The sequence below is a fragment of the Macaca fascicularis genome, chromosome 16 (genome assembly GCF_037993035.2).
Source record: "Macaca fascicularis isolate 582-1 chromosome 16, T2T-MFA8v1.1".
Classification (NCBI taxonomy): domain Eukaryota; kingdom Metazoa; phylum Chordata; class Mammalia; order Primates; family Cercopithecidae; genus Macaca; species Macaca fascicularis.
The window spans coordinates 71,805,872-71,832,376 of NC_088390.1; the positions used below are offsets into that span (position 1 = coordinate 71,805,872).

Here is a 26,505-nt window from a genome sequence, read left to right on the forward strand (position 1 = left end):
AACTCTATCATGAAACAGCATGAGGAGGATGGTGCTAAAACATTAGAAACTGCCCCCATGATCCAATTACCCCCCCATCAGGCCCCACCTCCAACACTGGGAATTACAATTTGACATGAGATTTGGGTGGAGACACAGATCCAAACCATGTCAGGGGCCAGCCAGATTATGGAGGAGAATCTTTTCTATCCAAACTCAACTGATTGCTGATGTTAACCACATCTGCAAAATACTTTCACTGCAACATCCAGATCAGTGTTTGATTCAATAGCTGGATACTACAGTGTCTTAAAATGCAGGTTTTATTATTATTCAGGTATGGTATTCAGATCAGGGGGCAACTACCATTGAACCAATAGTTATGCTCACACATCCCATGAGGAGGGGTGCACCATGCCACAGTGGGGGCCACGAGAAGGCACACAGGGGAGTACCAGGATCTGTCAGGAGGCACAGAGAGTGAGGGGAAAATGCAGGCAAGAGCCTTTTTTGTGGTTTCTGCAGGAAGGAATGGGTGAGTCAGGGTAGGCAGGCTTAGGATTGACTCACCTAAATAATTTCACTGGGCTCTGGGGCAGGGTGGCTGTCCCTAGTTGCTGACAGCTGGCTCTGGAATGACTGCAGAAGGGCAATAGTAAGTAGCCCTGAGTATAAGAACCCAATTTTATTAGTCCATTGTCACCCTGCTTTGGAGAAATACCAGAAGTTGTGTAATTTATAAAGAAGAGGTTTAATTGATTCACAGTTCTGGATGGTTGGGGAGACCTCAGGAAACTTACAATCATGGTGGAAGGCACCTCTTCACAAGGCGGCAGGAAAATGAGCTGAGCAAAGTGGGGAAAACCTCTTATAAAATCATCACCCCCATGATTCAATTACCTCCCACCAGGTCCCTCCCATGACACATGGGGATTATGGGAAGTACGACTGAAGATGAGATTTGGGTGGGGACACAGCCCAACCATATTATCAATAAGGGAGGTGCTTGGGGTGTGGGCTCTGGATTCGTTGGTTTGCATGTGCCAGGAACTCTAAGTGAATCTCTTACTATCTGTAGAAATTGGCTAAACTTGGAGGAGCCCGTACCTCGAGGGTTAGCAAGGCCTCAAGATGTTAAAGCATTAGAGTAAAGAAAAGGTGTGATTAATTAAACTAAGCATGATAATAGGCAATTAGAAAAATGACTAGAAAGTGTAAACAGAATTGTTAACAATGGTTATCTCTCAGTGAGCAGTGAGATTGTGTTGTGGAGTATTTTCTTTTCTTTTCTGTCATTTCTACATTTTCTGTATAATCATGAATTTCTTATCTGATGGGCACGGAGGAGGAACTAGATTAAATCATCATTTTTGGTGTCCAGAGGGACAAAACTATTAAATAGCTAAGCAGCTGCCCTCTAGAGTTCTGCTCCTGTCTGGGCTGGTGGCAGGTGACACAGGTGACACTATGTCCCTGCCCTCATTGTCTTCTCTGTCCCCAAGGGCCAGGCTGACCCAAGGATAGCAATACCTCCTCTTTCCTTGCCCAGGCACTCTGAGAAAAAGGGACTCCCTTAGAGGACACTAGGGTGTTTCTTCTGAGGAGCCTGTATGGAAACCTCTGCTTTTGGGGGGCTGTGTGTAAGTGCAACTGTGAGTGCCTGTACATGAGTGTGTGTGTACAGGTGTGTAGGTAGGTGTATATGAGTGTGTGACCAGACATCACAGTGTGTAAGTGTGTGTGTCAGGAAGTATGCATATGTGTGAGTACATACATGTGTGTGTGCATGTGTTACTATGTGTGTACATGAGTGTGTGTGCATACGTGTATGTAAGAGTGAGTAACTCTACGTGTGTGGGTATTTTGGGGTCAGCAGGCAGTGGGAGAAGAGTGGAAGACAGGAGGAGGCACAGACACCTGCGCTCTGGTGTCCTGGATGAACTATGGTTACAGAACCCAACAGCCACAGAAGGAGACCAGTCCCAGCATCCTGTTCTGTCCAGGTTATACCCATGAATTTTCAGGTGCAGAACCCCCTGCCAGGAGGTCTGCATGGCTGGCCAAAGGGGCAGGTCTCCACTGTCACCGAGGCCCTCATTACTTCTCAACCAGGAGAGGGACCAGCCCCCTCAGGGGGCATTTGGAACTGTGGGGGGACATTTCTTGATTGTCGCATGTCTAGGGAGGACTCTGATTTAGTAGAAAGAGGCCAAGAATGCTAAATGCCCCTCACAGTGCAATGGGCCTGTTGCAGCTAGGGGCTTGGTGGCAGCTGGGGGCCTCATTCCCGCTGTCTTCCCAGAGCCCTCACTCCATGCTTGCTGGGTCTGCCTCTGGGGAATGTCAGCTAAATGTGAAACAAGACACTGGTGCAAAAACAGTCTCCAGTGAACCTACCCAGGGCCATCAGCATTCCCGAGGTGCAAACAAAAGCACCCGAGGCAATCACACACCAGGAGAGGTCGTGAGTACCAAACTCCCACCCCTCCCAGCCCCACCCACGTACATCTTCCTGGACCCAGACTGAGATGACATGAAACAGATGAAACAGGGGGTGGGAAGAGGAGGAAAACAAGGTTTTTCTTTCAAAAGGGATGTCCTTCCCCTCTGCGATGAGAAGGCCTTTCCTCCGGGGAGTCACCCGCAAAGTGCTAAGGCTTCTCCGAGCGGGAGCCGGCCCCCAGTCACACATTGTCTTTGAAGCTGACCTCCCGGTGCTGGGGCTGCGAGGGCTTCATGGGATGTCCCAACCCCTTGGTGGGAAAGTATTTGAAGTGTCTGGTGAGGCCGAGCTTCTGAGCAGCTGAAAGAAAGTTCTGCATCAGACACTCAGGCAGGAAAAGGGTGTGGACTCCTCAGGTGGGGAAGGACAGGGGATGGAGAAAGGCGCTGAGCCTTGTGTGAAGTTGAACAGGAGCCAAAATGAACAAGGGGCCAGGGGCCGTTCAAGATCCTTGTCCCCACCCTGCCAGGCTGTCAACCCTGGCAGCTGATCCCTCAGATGCTGGGGAGGCCCCAGGCCCCAGGCCCCAGGCGCTTCTGATTCTGCCCTTCCTGAAGTCAAAGATGGGGACCTGTCCCCTAAGCCCCCTATCCCTGACAAAAGCAGCCAGAGACACCCGCTGAAGGGATTCTCACTCTGTGAGCCCCTCCCCCGGCCCCCCTGTCCTCCAGGGCCCTGCCACTCAGGGTGTGGGCCAGGAACCAGCTTCATCAGTTCCATCTGGGTGCTGGGAAGAAACGAAGCACGTGGAGCCCCACCCCAGACCTGCAGAATCGGAATGGGCATCTTAACGAGATCCCCCAACCAGAATTCAGGTGCACGTGGAAGTTTGAGGAGCACCACTCCACAGGAGTAAATAACCTCTTTGCCTGTCTCTGGGAAGAATATATAATCCCTGTCTGGAATAAAACTGCAGTGGAGAGGAAAGTAACCCAAGGCGGCATTAACTGGCACAGGACAAGCTGTCTATTCTGCAAAAATTCCTCAATCCTGGTAACAGCTGGTGAGAGTTATTTTATTTTATTTTATTTTATTTTATTTTATTTTATTTTATTTTATTTTACTTTCGAGATGGAGTCTCACTCTGTTGCCCAGGCTGGAGTGCAGTGGCATGATCCCAGCTCACTGTAACCTCCACCTCCCAGGTTCAAGTGATTCTCCTGCCTTAGCCTCCCAAGTAGCTGGGATTACAGACACACACCACCACGTCTGGCTAATTTTTGGACTTTTAGTAGTTATAGGGTTTCACCATGTTGGCAGGGCTGGTCACAAACATTTGACCTCAAGTGATCCACCCGTCTCAGATTCCCAAAGTGCTGGGACTACGGGCATGAACCACAACACCCAGCCAAGAGTTCTAATATGATGAGTGTTTCCATTTTGGAGACAAAGAAATTCATCTGGGCTTGTGTAGAGGGAGGTTATGAGATTTAATGAAGCCACACAATCTCTGACAAACAGATATAGGACTGGGACTCAGGTCTCCTGGAAGGTCAGCAGGCCAACTTTCTACCACCCTGGTGACCATTTATCAGCCACCCCAGTGGAAGGATGCTGGATAGGATGGAGTCAGGAAACCTCAAATTGTCTCAGTTTGGTCCAGGCTTGGCTGGATGACCTTGATCAGGTCAATTAACCCCTCTGGGGTTGGGACCACATGACCTAAAAGAACAATTTCTGCCCTGAAATTATGTGCCTCTTTCCTCTCTGGAGGAGTTCACTAGAGAATATTTTCTTTGTATATTTCAAAAGGCGATTCAACATATCAAAATGCTGTTTACATCCACCCATTACATAAAACACGGCACTTGGATGTCCCTGGAGGTCACCAGGGAAGGAGAGTTAGACTCAGGTTTCACATGTCACTAACAGGGAGGTGATTGTTGCTCAGTGCTCAAAGCAAGGTCAAGAAGAAGCCTGTCTCAGAAGAAAAGGATGCTTCCCAGGTAACCACAGGTCTCAGTGAATGCCCGCTGGCAATTAACTACAAAATAAACACTGCAGGTCGGAGGGAAGCCTCCCCTTGCTCACCTCTCCTCTCCTTCCTGTTTTTGTGGCTTTTGTCCCTGTGACTTAAAAAAAATTTTTTTAAATGAATAAACTTTATTGCTTTTTTTTTTTCAGGGTCTGGCTCTGCCACCCAGGCTCAAGTGCAATGGTGTGATCATGGCTCACTGCAACATCTGCCTCTTGGGCTTAGATGATCTTCCCACCTTGGCCTCCCAAGTAGCTGGGACTATGGGTGCATCCCACCACGCCTGGCTAATTTTTCTATTCTTTGTAGAGATGAGGTTTCACCATATTCCCCAGGCTGGTCTTGAACTTCTGAGCTCAAGCAATCCTGCCTCCTTGGGCTTCCAAAGTGCTGAGATTACAGGCGTGAACCACCTTGTCCAGTCAGACTTTATTCTTTCTTTTTTTTTTTTTTTTCATTTTAATCCAGATCCTGGCCAGGACTTTCATTTTTAGAGTGGTTTTAGGCTTACAAAAAATAAGTGAAAATAACAGAGTTCCCATATTACACCACCACCAAATTTCTCCTATTATTAACATCTTGTTAATAACACATTAGTGTGGTAGATTTGGTACAATTGATAAGACCATATTGATACACTATTGCTAACTAAAGTCTATAACTTCCATGAGGGTTTTTCCTTTTTGTGTTGTATATTCTACGAGTTTTAACAAACATACAATGATATGTATCCATGACAATCTCATGCAGAAGAGTCTTACTGCCTTAAAAATGCCCTATGCTCCACCTATTCACCCTCTTCCCTCTCCCCGCTGGCAACCACTGACCTTTTTATTGCCCCTATAGTTTCGCCTTTTTCCAGATGTCATACAGTTGGATTTGTACAGTACATAGCCTTTTCCGATTGGCTTCTTTCACTTAGCAACATGCATTTAAGTTCTTTCCACGTCCTTTTGTGGCTTGTTAGCACATTTCTTTTTAGCCCTGACCCTGACCTTTTGATATGGGGCTGAAGGTCCTGGAGGTTGGGCCAGGATCTTCATGGGAGACCCTCCAGGGTCTGGCTGTGCAGTCTCAGAGCAGCGCACACAGCAGAGCCTGCCTCCCTCAGCTAAGATGTGCCAACACGTGAGGGACAGAAACAGAAGAAATGGGCCCAGGCTGTTGCCAAAGCCTAAACAAAATGGGTAGAAGGAGCACCAGGGAGAGCTTGTGAGATGGGCTCTTGGCATCCTCAGATACACACCTCCCTGCAAGTGATGCAAAAGCCATCACCTGAATACGGGGTGATGACTTGTGACAAGGTGACCCCTCAGCACCTCCATGCTCTGTCTTGCTCCCTTCCCCTAACTAGGGAAAGATAATTCTGGGAGGAGAAAACCCAACTTCCAACATGCCTTAAATCACTGTCATCAGTCTGAGCTCACCAGCCCATGAGCCATAACAGTTGCCCAGGAACTGGCCAGAAAAGCAGATTGGCTGTCTCCCAGCCCCTCCCCTGGTAGGTGGTTTTCCAGAGAAACCAGACAGTGTCCTGAACACCCCCAGCATAGTCAGGGTCAGCTTGATCTCATCTGTCTAACTCCCTCCCGGGCCAGGACAAAAGTGTCGCTCTGTGTCTGACACCGAGGCCTGATTTGCTCTCACCCCTGCTGTCCCCGTCAATGACTCCCAACTTTCGAGGCCTCATTCCTGGCTTTAGCCTGTGGCTGCAGTTATTTATCACTGCAAAATGAACAGAGGAACATGCTTTTCACTCAAGGACACCACCCTTCGGGAGGAACTTATCCAAAGTTTTGGAAAACTTGGGCAGAATCAAGGTCTCACCTCTTTCATCTTGATGGGCTCAAGAAGGTTCAGACTCAAAGAATTTCTGCACAATCAACCAAAGGTGGGGTATAGAGCAGGAGGAAAACAGGAGACACAGACTACCCCCAAAAGAAGAAAAAGTCCTTTAAACACCATCTGATAGCTCCTCTGCACAGGGTTTGGTGGAGCTGTTTTTAAAGTCTACATTTAACAATCTGGTGTACCCGAGGCCTGTGTATGTCTTAATGCCTCTGAAGCAAAAACTACAAAGGTCTCTGATGTTTCTTCTTTCAGACTTTTTTTTTTCCACGATATGAACTTTTTTTAAGGCTCCCGCTTCCCAGTGAACTTGCCTCCATCTCTTTTTCTTGCTGAAGCTGCAGATGTACATTGCGGTAGTGTGAAAAAAGCTAATTAAACTGCAGCGGCTCGGCGGGAGGCAGGGAAGGCCCCGCGGAGCACACGGGATGATTGATTTGCACTGTCACACGGCTCTGCTGGGTGTCATAACTTAGTGACAAATCAAGGATTACAGTGGCCCAGAGTAACTCTCTTCCTTTGTTGTTCCATAGACATCAAAGCAGCCAAGCATATTAGTGTTTTTAATAAGTAGTTAAGTCAGGAGTAGCTTACAGTTTGAAATTACTCTGTGTACAGTCGAAGGTGTTGGGGGGCAGGGGTAAGGAAAACAACAGCCCAAATGTTTTAGTTAGATTTTTAAAAATTTAATAAAATAAAACAAAATAAAATAAAATGCAGGCCATGCACCAGGAGTAAGTTCTTGGTAGGGGTTGTTGGAGATTTTTGCATTATTTGTGTAAGCCACGTGGAGGCCTGCTGTGGTAAGGCATACCCTCTGGAAATTAGGTTTTCTAGGGAGAGAAAAAAAAAATGACTATCAATGCCACAGGTTTGGGGGGTTTCCTAAGCAAACGGCTTCATTTTAATCAGCACAGAAGGAAGCTGGGAGGGCCGCGGTGATGTGTTTGAGGATGAATATCCTGTTCCCCAACAATTAGGATCATAAAATGATTGGGGCAACTCACCTTATCTTGAAAGTACACAGATCCCTGAAGACAGCTGCAGCCAAGGTTTGTTTTTCTTGGGATATTTACCTTCCACCACAGAAGAGAGGCCTGAAAATCAGAGCAAGGTGGGAATCTGAAATGTATTCCTGCCTATTACGCAATTATCATCACTGTGTTGCTCATGGTTTCTCCCTGGATGGGCTTGAGTCCCTCTGGAAGATGCTGTTGGGGCCAGGGCCGTGATGAGATGCTGGAATGGATGGCCACCTCTCTCTGTGGGTGCCCATTTCTCCTCAGTGAGTTTAAGCTCGGTTAGCCCCAGGCATGGAGAAATACCACCGTAATCCCAAGATGCACCCTGAGATGCACACGTTTCCATTGACTGTGGCACAATCCAGCCCTTTTGGACCCAGCCCACTTGGGAGAGGAGCAAACGTGACTCAGGACAAGTCTGTCAACCTCCCTGGGCCTTGGTTTCTTCATTCTTCACAATTGGAGATCATCCGTTCCTCCTCACTCACTAGGTTATGAAAATCTAATTAAACAATGCTGGTGGAAATATTTCACAAATTCCTAAGCATTATGCAAATCAATCAGAAAATGGGAGCACAGGATGAAGTCATCTTCCTATGCCCAGGCTTCGTTGGTGTGGGTGGAGGAAGCCTGTCAGGGAATCACCCCTGTGAGCACCCATGACAGATTGGAAACTCCAGCATTTCACTGAAATTCACTTTGGTCTATGTTGTGTATAAAATCCATTTGGGGTTAAACAATGGTCTAGATTTTTTTTTTTTTGGTATATCTATGAATCTATGCATTCCTATTTGCATCATTATGAACAAAACCCAAAACAATTTAAAATTTCAGTCATATGTTCAGTTTTCATTATTATGAATTAAATGAGGGAATTGGCCAGTTTTATGTAAAACAGTGAGGGTGAGCGAGGCGGGCTTCCCCACACAGGGAGAAGGAGGCTGATAAAACAACACCCACTGGGGGAGATGAGGCTTTAAGGAACTGATGGTCCTTCAAGTAAATTCATGTTGACTGATGAGCCAGAGGGGACAATTCCATCTGAAAACTGGGATTCACTAGTTAGTGCCATGGGTAGCCCTAGCATTCCCTGACTCTTTCTCTTTTGGCTTTACCTCAAACACATCACAATTATGTGCATCACACTTTTGCCTACTTAGAAGAGTCCACTATCTAACAGGAGAAGCACCCTGTATTCATCGATGCATCCCACAGCCTGAGCTCCTTCCATGTATGCCAAAGTTCTTTGTTTATGTGGATTCTTATTTATTAAAATTGCAGACTTACTTTTTAAAAAATTTAATAAATTCCTTTGTAATGGTTAGAGAAGCTACTTTTGAATCCCCCCCAGACCTATGTTCCCCTTTCCTAACTACAGAGAGCTTTCTTCAAATGACAGCTCTTCTGGGGAAATAATAAAATAAAATAGTTCTGTTTTGTCTGATAAAGTTGAATCTGCTCATAACACTTTGAACCAGGAATTCTGTTCACCAGTGTATGTCCATGTGCACCAGGAGGCAGCACAGGGAATGTTCATTACAGCATCGTATGCAATAGTGAAAATCAGAAACTGCCTGTATGCCCATCAGCAGAAAGGACAAATTGTGGCATTTTAATATAAAGTAAAACTATTGGTTAGAGAAAATATCTAATAACTATGGATATGAACATGAGTAAATTTCAACAACATGAAAAAATGATGAACAAAGAAATGTGTCATAGAAGAAGCCATAGAATATGTGTATGATTTCATTAATACAAAGTGCAAAAACGGTAACAGTAAACAATAAATTGATGACGGATACATACGTAAAGAATGAAACTATGAGAAGGAAGAAGAAAGGAAACATGGAAAGAGGAAGAGAGAAAGCAAGGAAGGAAGCAAGGAAGGAACAAAGGAAGGAAAGGAAAAGAAAGGAAGAAAAGAAAGGAAGGCAGAAAGGCAGAGGGAAGGAAGTGAGAAGTGTTCTCATTTCTGGGGAGAAGTGGTGTCCTCTCCTAACTCAGAGAATTACTGTGTTAAAATTGAGAGTAAAAATAATGAGGATTTCCTAGGAACTTGGAGTCCTTAGCATTACTACACAACATTTAGATCTATGGTTAGTAGGTACCAAGAGTTTGCTAGCCAGAATGCTTACATAATTGGCTTATTTTCTTCTGCAGTCCTTTGGAGAAACAAAGGAGGACTAATGTAGTTCGCGCCAGGGATGTATTAAAAACAAAGAGTGTCTAAAAGACCGTCTAAGGCTAGCAGACATTCAGGATGGCCTCCCACACTTCCACAATCTCCAACTTGCATCATACACTTTACGTATTCAACATGCTGCTCATGAACTCCTCAGATGGAGTGGGGAACATGTGGAGTGTATAAGGACAGGGGAGAATGGGGTCTTAGTTCCGATACAAGAAAGGGGGTGGAGGGAACAATAGGCGGCCCCAGATGGTGAATGGTCTGAGGCTGCCTCTTTGACTGTTAATGTGTGAATGTCAGTGTGAGTCTGTGTAAGTGAGAGATGACATACACATGGCATCGGAGCGACTCTCCACATTAAGTACGGTTAGAGATTAGAAAGCTAACAAAGAAGGAAGAGATGTACCAGTTATTCATATTATTCACCTTAAAAGCCGTCTGCTCACAAAGAGGCGGAGTGACCACCCAATCACTTACCAACATATCAGAGTCTCTTTTAATCCTCTGCATAGTACTTAACACTTAACAGTATCTCACATTTTATGATCTGTTTGTGTGTTTGTTTACAGCTGGATTCTCCGAACCTCAAACCTCGTTGCCTGCCACTATTCCCACCATCAGGACAGAAGCTTTGTTCTCTTTTTATTCTGTTTTTGAAAAATGTACATATCTTTTTTTCATTTTTAATTTTTGTGGTTATATAGTAAGTATATATATTTACACAGTACATGAGATATTTTGATACAAGTGTACAACATGTAATAATCACAACAGGGTAAACAGGATATCCATCACCTCAAGCATTTATCCGTTTTTGTTTGTTTGTTTGTTTGCTTTTGAGATGGAGTCTCGCTCTGTCACCCAGGCTGGAGTGCAATGGCGCGATCTCGGCTCACTGCAACCTCTGCCTCCTGGGTTCAAGCGATTCTCCTGTCTCAGCCTCCCAAGTAGCTGGGATTACAGGGGCGGGCCACCACGCCTGACTAATTTTTGTATTTTTAGTAAAGACGGGGTTTCCCCATGTTGGCCAGGCTGATCTCAAACTCCTGACCTCAAGTGATCCACCCGCCTCAGCCTCCCAAAGTGCTGGAATTATAGGCGTAAGCCACTGTGCCTGGCCACTCTATACTTTTTTAATTGACTATTTTACCAAGCACATGTATTTCTATACTAAAAGTTTACCTTACTTAAAATCTCTTTCTCTAAACTCTCTCTCTCTCTCTCTCTGTGTCTTTTCCTCTGCTTCTGTCTCTGTTTCTTTATGAATTCACCAGAATGAATGTTTGAAACTACCTCATTTAAAGTCCTTTGGACCTGACTAATGATGTTTCAAGGTTCACCTTCAAGTCTCTCCCGCATTTTAGAATTTAGATAAAATACATGGGTGTTTCTTTTGATTTTCTTTTAATCCCCTTCACTGTCTTTTTCCCTGGAGGGGAAAGGAGAAATTTCCAGAAGAATCTTGGGACGTGATCTGCTAGTCTGCCCACCTCCAGAAGCGAGGGTTGGACTTGTTCTCCTGAGCATTTGTTGGCATGAACCGTAGCAGCATAAACAAAAGCTTTCTCCTCTCTCTTGCTGATGTCCTGCTGGGTTGGACCTCTGCACCTGAGCACCCCAGCACGAGTCTCCCCAGAGCCGGTCGGCGCCCTTCCGTCTGCACTGGAAAGAGCTTCACTCTCCCAGAAGGAACCAGGTAGAGGGGACTGTCCATCATCCGTGCCCGTTGGCCAAGTTCCTCCCTCAGCGAAATCAGGAAGCTCATAAAAAGACCTTATCTCTGGGTAAGCCACGACTCTTCAGTTCCCACCCGCCTGGCGCCTGGGAAAGGACAACAAAGGGGTGTTGAGAACAATGACCATCTGTAGAGCCGAGCCTGCACCAGCAGACTCACGGGAACCCCAGGGTCTCAGTGCCTCCCTTCCCCAGCCCGGTGCCCGGCGGGATCAGGTATCCTCCCGGGTAGACAGGTGGCCCTGGTGGCCACGTGTGCTCTAGGGCTTGTGGTGTTACCCACATCCTATCTTAAGTGTTACACCTCTCCTAAAACAGCCTGATGGGTGGCCTAGACTTCTCCTTTTATTTCTTAGAATGCTCCTAGTGTCGCAACTGCAGAGTAACTGTGCCATTTCATTTCTTACCACCCCCTTCGTGAACTGGGCTAAAGACAATGTCCAGTGCAACATGCCACACCCTGCCCCTCACTTGCCCCCTGCCCAAATTGAATCCTTTGTCCACCAAGACCACAGCCCTAGGAGTTAGGAAGTGGTTCCATTTTCCTCTGCCTTGCCTGAGCCACACAATTACCTGTAAATGCCAAGGCATCCAGTCGTCTCTCGCATGAGGCATGGTTTCCCCTGACCCTTCAGGCATTTAGGGCCCCAACGCAGGCCTCCAAACTCCCCCATCAGGGCCCTCACCTCTGCTGAGTAACTTCATAATCTTTTCTTTACAATTCCCGCCTGCTGTTTCACTAGCATTTTATTCACCAACCTGAGATATAAATAGATACGTGTTTTATGCATAAAGAGACTCAGGCATGATTTGTCTAAGGTCATTATGGGTTGCTGACTGACAGAGAACTCAACACCTTTGACAGCTAACCTAAGGCGTTTTCAATTCTATTACCATTTTGGGTACACATCACTAGATTTCGGTCCTAGTCCATGTCTCAATTCACATCATAGACTGCTAGGGCTGGGAAAGACTTCAGAGTGTATCCTTGTCCCCCACCCTCATGGTGAAACTAAGCCCCAGAGAGAGAAGTGGCTTCCAAGGTTATGTAATGAGTTGGTGGCCAAGTTCGGATGAAGTGGTTGGGCCAGTCCCCAACTCGGCCTCATGCCAGACCTCCAGGCTCCCTGTTGCCAGCATCTAAAGCCCTTTCACCCTGAGCCCTCTCCTCCCCTTCCTCCCTGCCAAGGTCAGCAGGTTTACCAGGCAGTCCTTGGCCTCCTGGCCCACAAGTCCCTCTGCGTGGTGCTTGTTGGTGCTGGTACTCTCTGAAGGGGGCAGGAAGCAGGGAGAAAGTCTGGGGGACTCCTGGGGTCCAGGGGACAGAAGGGGAAGAAAGCGTGAGGTGAGAGAGATAGGAAAAAGGACAAAAAGTGCAGTCATAAGGGACATGAGACCTTGGGAAAACCCCTCACCATTTATGCTGATTATTGGTTCAGTCCAGAAGAACTAATAAAATGAGAAAAAACAACAACCAAACAAACAACAACAACAACAAAAACGGTGTTGGTTCTGTAACACCACCACAAATTAGAGGTGATGAAGCAGAACGCTGTTCCCTGGGTCTGGTTGTTGTGTGGCTCCATAACTGTGCGTCATCAAGCATATCAGACGGACTTGCTGCACGCCATACTTTAGTAGAACGGTAAGCTGTATCCTGCCTGTTCAGTCTTCCAAGCAGGTTGTCTCGGCAACACGGCCACAGCTTCAGGGTTAGAAGGGACTTGAAAGGACAGACCCCTATTTAAAACAAACCTAAGCGAAAAAATGGTGTCCTTGAGTTTTGCCTGTGGCTCCTTCCCTTTCTGGTTTCTAAGAGGTCACACTGAGTAGCCAGCGGGGCTGCTTAGGTCACTTATCAGCCCTGAGTTAAGTTCTAGAGAAGCTGGGGTGAAGAGCAAGCTGCTCACTGACCTCTTTCATTCCTGAGCAAGAGGGGTGAGTCACCTTAAAGTGGGGACAGGAGCATCGTGCAGCCAGGATGGCAGGGACACTGAGTTCAGAGCATGCAGGGAAAAGGGTACTTTCTAGCTTTTGGCCTGGAGGTTGTAAGTTTAGTGGATTTCCTCACCTTCCTTTGATGGGAGGTGTGAAACTGACATCCCTCCCAACTTGTAGCAGCTCCTCCCAAAAGCTGCCCAAACTATTATTCTTTCCAGTAAACACATGCTTGTTTTGCAAACACAGCTTTAGGACTTATCCTCCAGCCTCCCCTTCTACCAGAAGGATGTCCCCAAACTCTCTCATATGGAAATCTGGGAGCCGTCACATAGGCCTAGAAGTTATTGCCCTGGAGAGTAAAAAATCCTATGCAGAAAACACACACACACACACACACACACACACACACACACACACACACACACACACACCCCTAGAGGGAAATACTCTAAATATTAATGGTGATTGTATTTCTTTGGTTGGTGGGATAAAGCCTAATTTTTTCCCATTTATTTTTTTCAATTTCTAAATGGGCTATAATGAGTATATAATATCTTTATGCTATAAAATATAGACTAAAATTTTTAGCAACACTAATTAGCACTGTCGTCCATGTAACAAGAATACAGTGAGCTATCTCCATGCAGACAGGGTCCCCAGAGGGAAAGTTCTTCCCCGAACGAAAGCAGGTCCTGAACTATATCCCCAGTGCTTTCTGTGAAAAGCTCAGTTTAAGGATCCTTAAAGAGGTTTACATCCTTCAAGAGCTTCTCATTCTCTCCTGACCTCACAGAGATAGGGCCATATGGGGAAAGATAAATCTCATTATCCTCCAGCTCAGCTAAATGGTGAGAAAATATAGACTGGTGCAGGCACCTGCGTTTTACTATGAAGTTTCAAAAACTGCTTCTAAGTCTTTCTCTGGCTTGCTTCTCTCCCCCATCTGGTATAAATATCCTCAGATAATAAATAAATATCTCTTCAGGTAGCTCCAATGCAGTAAAGGATTTTAACCTTTAATGTCCTGCACGAGCTCTGATCTTAACTTCTTTAACACATTAAAAGCTTTAGCTACTTTAAACATAGACTTACCAGGGGATTTCTGGAGCAATTCTATTCCTAGGTATGTAATTAAGAGAGTTGGAAACATACACCCACATGAAAGCTTGCACGTGAATATCTATCTGTAGCGCCATTATTTATCAGAGCTAAAATGTGGAAACTACATAAATCTCCACCAACTGTTGAATGAATAAATAAAGTATTGCATATCTTCACAAAGGAACATTATTCAGCCACCAAAACAAATGAAGTACAGTCTGTTCTCCTTATCTGTGGGTTCCACATTTGTGAATTCAGCCAACTGTGGATCAAAAATAGAAAAAAACAAAAACAAAAACAAACAAACAAAAAACCCCCATGAAGCTCTAAAATGCAAAACTGAATTTGCCATACCTCAAGTACTACACTGAATCCAAGTGAATGAAGTGATGTGTAGCCTTGTTTGGGGGTATTTATAAGTGATCTAGACATACATGAGAGGATGTGCATAGGTTAGATGCAAATATTACGCCATTTTATATAAGGGACTTGAGCATCTGTGGATTTGGGTTTATGAAGGGAGTCCTGGAACCAATCCTCCTCCTGGATACCAAGGGACGACTATAATGACACATGTTACAACATGGATGAACCTTGAAAACATTATGCTAAGTAAAAGAAGCCAGACACAAAAGGCCACATCATATATAATTCCATTCATATGAAATGTCCAGAAAAGGGAAATTGATCTACAGAGACAGAAAGTAGACTAGTGGCTTCCAGTGAGGGATTAAGGGGTTGGGGGAAGTAGGGAGCGATAATTCAAGGGACTGGAAGTTCCTTTCTCATCATTGATGATCATATTCTCAAACTGATTGTGTTGGTTGCACAACTCTGTGAATATACTAAAAACCATTGAGATGTACACTTTCAGTGGGTAAATTTTATGGTAAGTGAATTATAACTTGACTTATTTTTAAAAAGCTTAGCTAGCTTATTCACAAATAAATCACATGCACACACTTGCATGCCAGTTGTGTAGCAGCTCTGAGGCAGGGCAAGAGAGAAAGTCAAGGTTGAGCCCAGCTCCTAGGTGGCCAGATCAACAATCCATGCAGAAAGCAAACATCCGGCTCAGGATCCAGGAGGCCAGAGAGATGTGCCAAGAAGTCAGAGCAGGCATGGGAGGGCTTTGCAGACATCCTGGAAACCCCTAAGTCAGGTGCACCAGTAAGGGGTGGGAGAGGAGCAACTGCTCAGAAGAAACCAGAGGTTGCAAGAGGGGCTGGATTCTTTTCTCATGAAAAGCAGCGCGGTTCCCTTGAGCCATGCTGGCCCATGTTTTTTCACCTGGGCTTGCTTCACCCAGGGGCTTTTTTGCTCTGAGGTCATGCTCTGTGCCCTAGTTTCTTGGTGCCCTGGGTGGGTTCCCTTCTCCCTGGAAGGCCGACAGGCAAAGGGGAAGGGGCAGCACTCAGATCACCTGCACAGGGTTTTGTGAGGGTTTGCTTTATGGATGCTGACCCCTGTACTTTGGAACATTTTAGTGCTTGAACTAAATTGCAAAGCCAGGAACAAGAATTTCTTTGTACCAGGCGAGGAGCCGATCTTGACATTCCCTATTTTCCATTAGAGAAAACAGGAGACTGATTCAATGTCACTTCCACACACAAGACCTTTGCACAAAGGTTGCTGCTACGGGGCAGAGAAGGCCAAGGTTAGAATCAAGGGGAAAACCACTCACTATGTGCTAGGCACTGTGCTTTATAGACACGAACTCATTTGAGCCTCTTAATTATCTATGAGCTTCAGTTTCCTCCTCTGTATAGTGAAAACCAGGCCTCAACCCTGCAAGTTATTTGAAAGAGTTGAGTGAAGTAAAATATATGAGATTTTCCAGCACTCTTAATGCATCACAAATATTAGGTCTTATCATTGTACAGGATATTTAGATACTGTAGGCATGCTTTCATTTGACCCTGGCTGGAAGATATATTATCTCCCTCTTAAAGATGAGAAAGCTGAGATCAAGTAACCAACCCACGGCTATACAGAAAACTAAGGAATCATGGAATTAAAGCCACCTCCCCTAGTGCCTCTCCCATCACCAAGGGTCTCAGAGTTCACTTACATCTGAACCATGCGGGCACCTGTCAAAAACAGAGGCCCAAGACCTACCCCAGACCTATGGAATTCAAATCCCCAGAGGGGGCCCAGCCACCTGCATTTTTAAATCTTCCTCAGGTGATTCCTGTGCATACTATAGTCAGTCTCTGCACTGGCAAGAAGAACTAGGCAAGAGAAAACCTGAAGGAAAAATAAAGAAGTAACCAGAAAAACTAAAGGGTAAAGAAGAAGCTAGAAGATACAACCTGGTTATATATTACAGCTTTTACGCAGTGTTTACCACATGCAGGGTATGGTTGTAAGTGCTTTGTAAGTCTTATATGAACTTAGTTGAGTCTCAGAGTAGCACCCTACAACACAGGTGCTATTATTAGCCCCATTTTACAGATGAGAAAATTGAGGTTCAGAAAAGTGATAAGTTATTTGCCCAAGGTCACATAGCCAGTAAAGAAAGGCAGGAGAGAATTTTTTTTTTTTTTTTTTTTTTTTTTTTTTTTTTTTTTTTTTTTTTTTTGAGATGGAGTTTCACTCTGTCATCCAGGCTGGAGTGCAATGGTACAATCTCGGCTCACTGCAACCTCTGCCTCCTGGGTTCAAGCCATTCTCCTGCCTCAGCCTCCCAAGTAGCTGGGACTACTGATGTGCACTACCACCACTGGCTAGTTTTTGTGTTTTAGTAGAGACAGGTTTTCACTATGTTGGCCAGGCTGGTCTCGAACTCCTGACCTCAAGTGATCCACCCGTCTCAGCCTCCCAAAGTTCTGGGATTATCCAGCATTGTGAGTCATTGCGCCTGACCAGCAAGAGAGAATCTTAACTAACCACCTTGATACAGCTGTAGAGAGGAAAGTGAGCCAAGATAATGAGAAAGGAGAAAGGGCAAGAAAGAGGCACCATGGAAAGCTAGCATGAATCAAAGCTGTGTCCAGGTCCCGATCTACGTCTTCAGAAACCCACCTATGGACTTGGCAAGTTTGAGAACGGGACTTGGGTACCTGTAAAAATGTTCATGGTGTGTGGATGGCAAAGCCAGTCCAAATGCTTCCCTGCCACCTGGGGACAGGGGCACCCCACATTGGCTATAGTGGTTTGAATGGTGACTCCAAACTATATGTCCATGTTCTAACCCTCAGAACATATGAATGTGACAGTCTATGGGAAATGTGACAGTCTTTGCAAATATAATTAAAGATCTTGATTTTTGAAATTATCCTGGATTATCTGAATGGACTCTAAATCCAATGACAAGTGTCCTCATAAGAGGAGAAGACACAGAGAGGAGGAGAAGGTCATGTGAAGATGGAAGCAGAGACTGGAGTAAGCAGCCACAAGCCAAGAAATGCTGACCACCCCAGAAGCTGGAAAAGACAAGGAAAGGAAATTCCTCTGGAGCCTCTGGAGGGAGCATGGCCCTGACAACACCTTGATGTTGAACTTCTGGCCTCATGTTGCTTTAAGCCACCAGATTCTGGTCATCTGATACACGGTATAGCAGCCCCCAAAAACTACACACTGGGCAATGTTCTATTGATAACTGTTTTGTTTGTTTGTTTGTTTGTTTCAGACCGCGTCTTACTCTGTCACCCAGGCTAGAGTGCAGTGGTGCGATCTCAGTTCACTACAACTTAGCCTCTCAGGTTCAAGTGATTTTCTTGCCTCAGCCTCCCAAGTAGCTGGGATTATAGGTGTGTGTCACCACGCCCACCTGGCCTGATAAATGATTTAGTGGACACTGCTGTTTAAGTCTGCCTAGCATCCCTTTTTCATTTTCTCTGGTTATAACTCCTCCCTCTCCCTAGACACCTGTTTCCCAAAACCTCTTGCATGTGATTCTGATGGCCCATTCTAGACACAGGAAGTGCCATTCGTCCAGAACTGGCCAGTCAGAGAACCCCATCTCTTCAGCTACAGTGATTGGTCCAGGGGTGGCTCATGACCCAGGCTGGGTCAATCAGAGTCTTTCTCTAGATTTTTGTAGAAGTGAGCTGTGAGAGTTATACTTCTCTTTCCTTTGGAATTATTAAGTTGATGCACCACTGAGGGGCATGTTTTTCTGTATGGAGAAAGCCCATCCATGTACAGTAGGCAGGAACGAGGCCAATGTGCAAAGGGAGACAGAAATGAGTGGTGGAGTTAGAGCATGAGGGAATCCTGATAGTATCTAAGTTTCCGGAGCACCTGTAATGTAGTACACACCCATTGTTAAGTGTGAAACAATGTTTCGCCCTTAAGTGAAACAATGTTTTGGCTTAGGCTACCTTAAGTTAGCTTCCTGACCTTGTAACCATCAGAGCTTGGACTAACACAAGGGACTTAAAGCAATTGCTGTTTTCTTCAGGCAGAAGAGAAGCATCTGGGGATAAACTTTACTGCACCATTTGCATCTCATCCATTTCAGAGAAGATCTGAGGATAAGGTCAAGAGCTAGTGGTGAAGAAAAGACGTGGTGAAGAAAAGAAATGAGAGAGAAACATGCTTGAGAAAATCAATCTCCTTTACCTTGATAGCATCAGGCAGAATGTCCTAAAGACGGAATGGGGACCATTTCCAGGCAGAAGCAGGTTCATTCTCATTTGGCAGAGCATGGAAAAGAGAAGGAAATGAAAAGATTCAGACAGGGAAGCAAGTCAGAGGTGGGCAGAGAGGTCCTGATTCCCCTTTTCATAACCACACGAAGCTACCTCTACATCCAAACGCCAGCCTCAGGATCGCAGTGACATCTGAAACTTCATTTAGCCATTTCCTTCCCTTTTCAGGTCTCTTTGGGTTGCTCAGCTCATACGTTGCTAATTTTTCATCTTTTCAAAGCTCTCCATCGCATGTAAAGTCAGAATGCATCCTATTCATCACTTCTGAATTTGAGGCGGTGGAGTACAGAGGTCAGCAGGCCTTGAATATAGAAAGTAAATGAGCAAGCGAAGCCGTGCATGAACATGTGTGTGCATGTGAGCACACACATAGCTTATTATTTCCTGCCTTAATCCACTTTTCAGCTCCACTGTGCAAGATCACAAGAAAGACTTGGACAGTACCTCTTAGAAAGGTTCCTCACTTCTCCTTCAAGAAGCTTCTTCCTAAAAGTTGCCTTTTGTTGTTCACCAGGTCTGCTGTGCAGGCTTCAGCCAAGCTAATTACTGGTCAGCCAGCAGTCGCTTTCAACTAGTCACACACCAGACGCCCTCCAAGGATCTTGTTTGCTAGGTGACTGTTTTCATACAGTGCCTATTATGTTTTCACATGGCAAAGGGCTCTTTCTCTCTCACTTGAGGCAGAGCAGAGAGGAAGCCCCTCCAATTAAAGCAGCGACAAAGAAATGGAGGAAGGCTGGGGCACATGGTCTTCTGACAAGGCTCAACAGAAAAGGGGCTCACAGAGAAACCAAATTTGGCTGCTATAATCCACTTAAAGGAAAAACTAAATCAAAGGAAGAGAGTGTGTGGAATAGGGGTGTGAACCATTGGCTTCCTTCAGGCATAACCACTAGATTTCCAATCTGTTCATGGGCATCTGCACCATCTGCAGAGTTCCCAAGGGAGTTGTATATAGGTTTGGACATACGGATCCTACTCACCTGAGGTAGCTTAGAGTGGGTGCCAGGAAAAGAGAAAAGTGTCAGAGGTCATTCCTTTTACCAAATCAGGCCTTTACAAGATAAGTAATAGGGAAAAAATAGTGAAGACCAAAAAGTTGATGGCATTCAGTCCCAGGCTGTTAATAAATTCATTATAAATATGACCTTAATTTCCGTACCAAAAGTGAAGACAAATGGTCTTATGACTAGGAGTATACGTGGAATCCATGGAATAGAATTTTTAAAATTTGACTGCTCCTGAAATTATAGAGTAGTAGTTCTCAACTAGGGGCAGTTTTGGCAATGTCTGGAGACAATTTTGATTGCCATGATTGGGAGGGTAGGGTGTGTGTGTAGTATTGGAATATCTTGCATAGAAGCCAGAGATACTGCTCAACATCCTCTTGGGCACAGAACAGGTTCCAACAACAAAGAATTACTCCGTCTTAATGTCAAATGTGCCACTTTTGAAAAATCCTGAGTACAGGTTGTATAATTGGCAAACCCATCAGAGTCATCTGATATGGTGTGGCTGTGTCCCCACCCAAATCTCATCTTGAATTGTAGCTCCCATAATTCCAATGTGTTGTGGGAGGCACCTGGTGGGAGATAATTGAATCGTGGGGGCGGTTTTCCCCATACTGTTCTTGTGGTACTGAATAAGTCTCATGAGATCTGATGGTTTGTTTTCCCTTTTGCTTGGCTCTCTTTCTCTCTTGCCTGCCACCATGTAAGACATGCCTTTTGCCTTCTGCCATGGTTGTGAGGGATCCCCAGCTATGTGCAACTGTGAGTCCATTAAACCTCTTTTTCTTTATATATCCAGTCTTGGATATGTCTTTATCAGCAGTGTGAAATCGGACTAATACACCATACGAGACCATTTTAACCCCTAGGCAGTATCTTCCCTAAATTACGAGTGCATTTCTCACTAAAGACCTTGGATGCCTCCTCTCTGAAGAGTAAGATATTTTTCTTACAAACTCTCCTTTTGGAAATGATGAAGCCAGGCACATTTTAATCATGATTTATGTCAACCCCAACTACATCTTATTGAACTGAGATGGACAACTGACCCAGGCTAGGTCGTTCAGATTCTTCCACCAATAATTTATACTCACACAGGGAAACAGTCTATTAATTAGGAAAGAATAGGATATGCTGCAGTAGTAAACAACCCTAAGATCTTAGTGGATTAAAAATAGTTTATTCCTTGCTCACCTGTTTATTCCTGGCATTACATGCAAAGGTAGGTTGCCAAGTGTGGGATGGGGGGGTGGGAGACTTTCTCTGTTCCACATAATCACTCAGGCCCCAGGATGACAGAGGTTCACCCATCTTACGACACTGTCATCTCTACATGAGGCTTCAGGGTTCACCTTAGCAGAGGAAGAAACCACGGAAGGGGCTCCTGCTGGCTTTAGAAGCTTCGACTGGTACGTGACACGTGCTCCCTTCCTCTCACAATCCATTGGCCAGAGCTAGTCACATGGCCCCACCTGCTTGCAATGGTGTAGAGGTGTGCAGTCTTCCCAAGACCCAGGAGAAGTGAGGAGCCAGTGAACTGTGAGAAGGTGGGCTGCAAGGCCATGTAGTACCAGGGCTTGAGTGGACATCAGAAGGAGCCAAAGCTGAGGTTATAGGAGAGCAGACCTCAGGAGAAAACAGAAGAGGCTGGTCAGGAAAGAGAAAATGAGGCAGGTGTGCAGGGGAAAGCAGAGAGCAGGAGGTTCCTGAGAGATCCAGAAAGTAGATGCTTCAGTCTTGGGCAGCTTTCTGCTCTCCAAGTAGCCTGCTATGCTCTGTTTCATGAGAACTCTAGGTCAGTACACCAATGCCTTGCTCTGAGCCAGCGTGAATAGATTTCTCTTCCTTGCTACCAAAACAGCTTTGACTCAGCTTTGACTGTAGTACTACAGCTAGTACTATAGCTTTGACTGTAGTACTCATGCTTGCCATTTGTCCTTCTTTAATACGTAATTCCCTGTTAGGATTGTTGGGTTGTGGAAGGAAGCTGGACTCTCAAACTAATGGAACTGCCCAAAGATGACGAAACTCCTGGGGTGAACTTTTCAGAAGAGCCCAACTTTCCAACAGCCCCAGCCTAACACAGCCAACTGAGCCCAGGCAGGTAGCAGCCACTGAGGCAATTTAAGAGGCTCAGAAGGACAATCCCTGTGTCCCAGTGCCGCCCCCACATCCAAAAGATGCTGATGCAGGGCTTCTGGCCTGCTTTGTGCCATGGTTCCCTTCTCAGAAAAATGCTTTTAAATCATTTAAATATTTTTAAATGCAAGAAAATAAAACACATAGGATTACAAAGCAAAGCAATTACACTGAAAAAGAGTTAAAATATTTTAGAATCGAGACATAGTATTATGTGCACTTGTTGTTATTGCTTTTAGAAACTCTAGTGACAGCTTTTTACCTATCATAATTTTAGTAACACTGAGAATAAATAACTTCAAGATATATGCAACTACTATACTTCATATGAAAATATTTATTTGTTTTGATGGTAACAAAATCAACAAAGTCACAGACACTTTTACTATGTAAATGTTTACTCTGTAAGTGTTTATTATGTAAGTGTTATTTTACTATGTAAAACAGTAAAAACCATTTTACTATGGTTTGTTGCCTGCATCTGTAACGAAAACATGTGTCAAATTTCCATTAGGGGTTTGTGAAAGGAATGATGTATTTTATTGTTTAGTTAAAAAAATACATATTTTGTTATTAGTGAAAATAAAAACATATTTTCCCAGCCATGTTCATGGACCCCTTGAATTCTATGACCCGTTGGCCATCCATAAACCACAGATTGAGCATCTCTGGCCACAAAGCCCTAGACAAAACTCAAATAGATTTTCTGAGCAGGAAAACAGTTGGTGAAGAGGAAACAGAAATTATTTATTATTGTAAGGCTAAGCCATAAACAATAAACAATGAGTGATACCTAAGGCAATATTAGTTGATCAGCTTAGCTCTTGTCACCCATTAGAGACTTGAGTATGAACAGAAGAGGTAAGTCTTAACGAGAACTTGGTGTCTGTAGAGGATGCTGAATCAGAAAACATGAGTGTGGGCTCACTGGGGTGGAACAGCCACTGCCTGCAGGACTATCTTCGGGAGCAGGGACACATTGGAAGTGCCACCAGAGCAAAGGAAGAAATATCTGCCACTAGGTTTCAGGCCTGGCCACTTGAAGGAAATGTTCAAAATGTTCTTCAGAAATTAACCTGATAATTGAGAAAAGAGAAAAAGTGTTGGAGCGGGGGGAGTGGTGGTGGGGAGTCAAGGCAGATGGAATGAAATTCATGGGAACCAAGTTTGTAGAGTGGAAGTGGGGAGGCTGAAGTCAAATTCCTCAATCACTGCAACCCAAGCCCTATGTTCTTTCTGTGGCTGAAGGTGCCTAAAAAAACAAAGGTTGTATGTGTTTGGGGAAGAACCGAAAATCTTCTGAACACATTTACAAAGAAGAAACAATGAACTGGGTTCTAATTTCCTTTTTGCCTCTCTCATCTGCTGGGCCATCTGAGTCAAGTCTTCTCACCTCTTTGGGCCTCAGTTTGCTCGTGTATAAAATGGGAGAATTAGATTAGATAATCTCATGGGCAATCATTTTACAACTTCAAGAACAGCCACCGATACCCTAGCACTGTGATTCCCAATCCTGGCTGCACATGGAACTCTCCTGGGGAGTTTTTTTCAAGAAACAAACAAACAAACAAATACTGACGCTTGGGTCCTGCTTCCAAAATTCTCATTTAATTGGTCTGATGTGGCTGGAGCATGCAGAGTTTTGAAGTTCCCCAAGTGATTCTAACACACAGCCAAGGTTGAGAAGCAGTGTTCTAGCACAAGTTTGTTTATTAGGTTGACTCTAGTTACTTGAGAGAGCACTTTGAGCTTGGGTAGAGGACAAAAATCAGACAGCTGGGACAGACCAAAGGTTCAATAGGCTCAGCCACATTGAGACATGGGAGGACCCACAGAAGACAGTGGACATCGTGTAGGGGTGAGCAGGTAATGAGGTAGTTTGGGCCTGGAATGCAAGGAACGAATCTGTCCAACTAGCTTAGTGAACTTGGGCCAGTAACTTCCTGTTTCTGAACCTCCATTTTTTCATCTGTAAATTGAGCCCTCTGTAGAGGAAGGGGAAACCAACATATGTTAAATACTCCCTAGGTGGCAGGCCCTGCCTGAGGTGCAGTACCTCTGTTACCCAATCTAATTCTCACACTGTATTTGACAGATGAGGAAACTGCTGATGGAGAGGTTAATTAACCTCTTTCCCTATCTCATTGAGTTACTGCAGAGCGAAATGAGAACAAGTGTAGGAAATAGCGTTGCCACCTTCCGCAAATAAAAATACAATATGCCCAATTAGAGTTTTAGATAAACAATAATTTTGTTAGTCTATCTCAAATGTTTTGTCTGACAACTCAAGTTGGAAATCATTTTATTAACAATGAAGTATCATTTAGAGTCTTATTGGGTTATTTGGCTTACTAGTAAGAAATTTTTCTGTATTAGGGATATTAACCTTCTGACATGCGTCCTAAACATTTTTCTAGTTGTGTTTTATTTTTTACTTTGTTTTCAGTGTTTGTCGTACAGAAGTTTTTAATTTTTATGTTGCCACATGTTCTAATCTTTCTCTTTTGGCTTATGGCATTTGTGCCATGCCTACACGTTTCCGTCCAAAGATTATACAAGTATTCATCAGTGCTTTCTTTGAGTACTTTTACGGCTTTATTTTTTACATCTAAAGCATCTGGAATTTATTGGGGGGGATGATGGCACCTTCCCCCCAAATGGCTAGCCAGTTGTTCCAATAGTGTTCAATAAATTATCTTTTCCCTTGCTTGTTTGAAAATATCCTTTATCGTAGACTGAATTCTGAGATTTACATGTTGATATTTCTGGAACCTCTAATCTGTTCCACTACTTTGTCTTTTTCTTTCTCAGTGACACTATTAAAATAACTGCAATTGAATAGCATGTTTTATTATCGGGGTGGGGGTGGCTTTTTCCTTGTTTTCCTTCTAAGGATTTCCTGTTTATTCTCACCTTTATATTCTTCCAGATTAATTTTAGAATTATTTTTATCAAGTACCCAAAACACTTGTTGAGGTTTTGATTAATGTTGGGTCGAATTTTCAGAATAGTTGAGAGTGAAAGGACTTCTTAACAATACCGTATGTGCCTATCCAAAAACAAAGGATATCTCTCCATTTAGTTTTCTCTTTATGTTAGAAGCATTTTCTTCATGTAAGTTCTGCACAATTCTTATTAAATTTATTCTTAGCGTTTGATATTCCATTGATATGTTCTATTTGATTATTATTTTTGTGCAAGGTGTTTATCTTTTCTTTTTCTCTCTCTTTCCTTGTTTTCTTTCTCTTTCCCTTCCTCTCTCTCTTTTCTTTCTCTATCCTTCCCTCCCTCCCTCCCTTTCTCTCTCTCTTTCCTTTTCTTTCTTCTCTTTCTCTCTTTCTTCCTTTATTCCTTTCTCTTTTTTCTCTCTCTCTCTCTCTTTTTTTTTTTTGTAAGTTCTCATTCTGTTGCCCAGGCTGGAGTACAATGGTGTGAAGCTTCAAAATCCTGGGTCCAAGGATTTTCCCGCCTCAGCTTTCAGAGTAGCTGGGACCACATTCATGTGCCACCCTGCCTGGCTAACGTTTTTATTTTTTTGTAGAGATAGGGTCTTGCTATGTTGCCCAGGCTGGTCTTGAATGGCAGTCCTCCCAACTCGGCCTCTCAAAGTGCTGGGATTAAAGGTGTGAGCCATCACAGCTGGCATGAGTAGTTTCATTAATGGGAAGAAGGCAGGAGTAGCAAAGAAGGAAAGAGAGATAAAGGCAAATTTGGTCAACCTCAGAGTGTTACCTTATCTTCCCAAGAGATTCTAGGGAAGGTTCAATTCATGATGGTGACACCCCTAAAGGAAAGATGGTATGTTTCAGGGCACCATTTTAAAAACTGGAGAGTCAGAAGAACCAGATACAATTCTCCCACATCGTGCTACAATAACAGACTATTTCTCGGCTAAGGAGAGGCTTGGAGGATGAGGACCGGCGCCCTTCCCACAGGAGCCCGCCATCTTTGCCCCGACCATGCCAGGCATCCCATTGGCTCTCAGGGAAAGCCCTGCCCCTTCCTGCTGAGGCTCCACTTCCGGTTCAGAGAAGCCAGTGTTCTCTGGAAATTCTCTCTATCGTTTTTCATCTCTGGGCTTCTTTCATGATAATTTGCTCCTCTGAAGGGAGTCTGGCATCTGCCTGACAAACACGTTTGCTGAAAGATTTACATTTTCAATTTCCTCGCCCATTTTCTGACTGCATACATAAAAGAGAATTGTAAATGTTTAGAAAAATCAAAGTTCTTCTTAGACACCTGCAGTTCCACCCAGTTAGTTTTCTCGATAATTCATGCCAAGAAAAGGCTGAAGAAATGAGGTGGAATAACCTGGCCATTTTCTTGCTGAGGTTTTCCAGACTTTATTTCCTCTCATTCTTGGAGTAGCTTCAAACTCTCAGGGCAGTTGGGAAGCTTGTCAGATAG

General features: G+C 44.4%; 1 long non-coding RNA gene across 1 annotated transcript in view; it reads right to left on the reverse strand.

Moving 5' to 3' along the window:
- Window positions 1–7,000: 7,000 nt before the first annotated feature.
- LOC135967889 (uncharacterized) overlaps window positions 7,001–26,505 on the reverse strand; it is a 36,293-nt gene continuing 16,788 nt past the window's right edge. The window contains exons 2-3 of the long non-coding RNA XR_010582188.1: window positions 7,313–7,402; window positions 7,001–7,138 (exon numbers count right to left, since the gene is read on the reverse strand). This is a non-coding gene — a long non-coding RNA (uncharacterized lncRNA). The remainder of the gene's footprint in view (window positions 7,139–7,312; window positions 7,403–26,505) is intronic.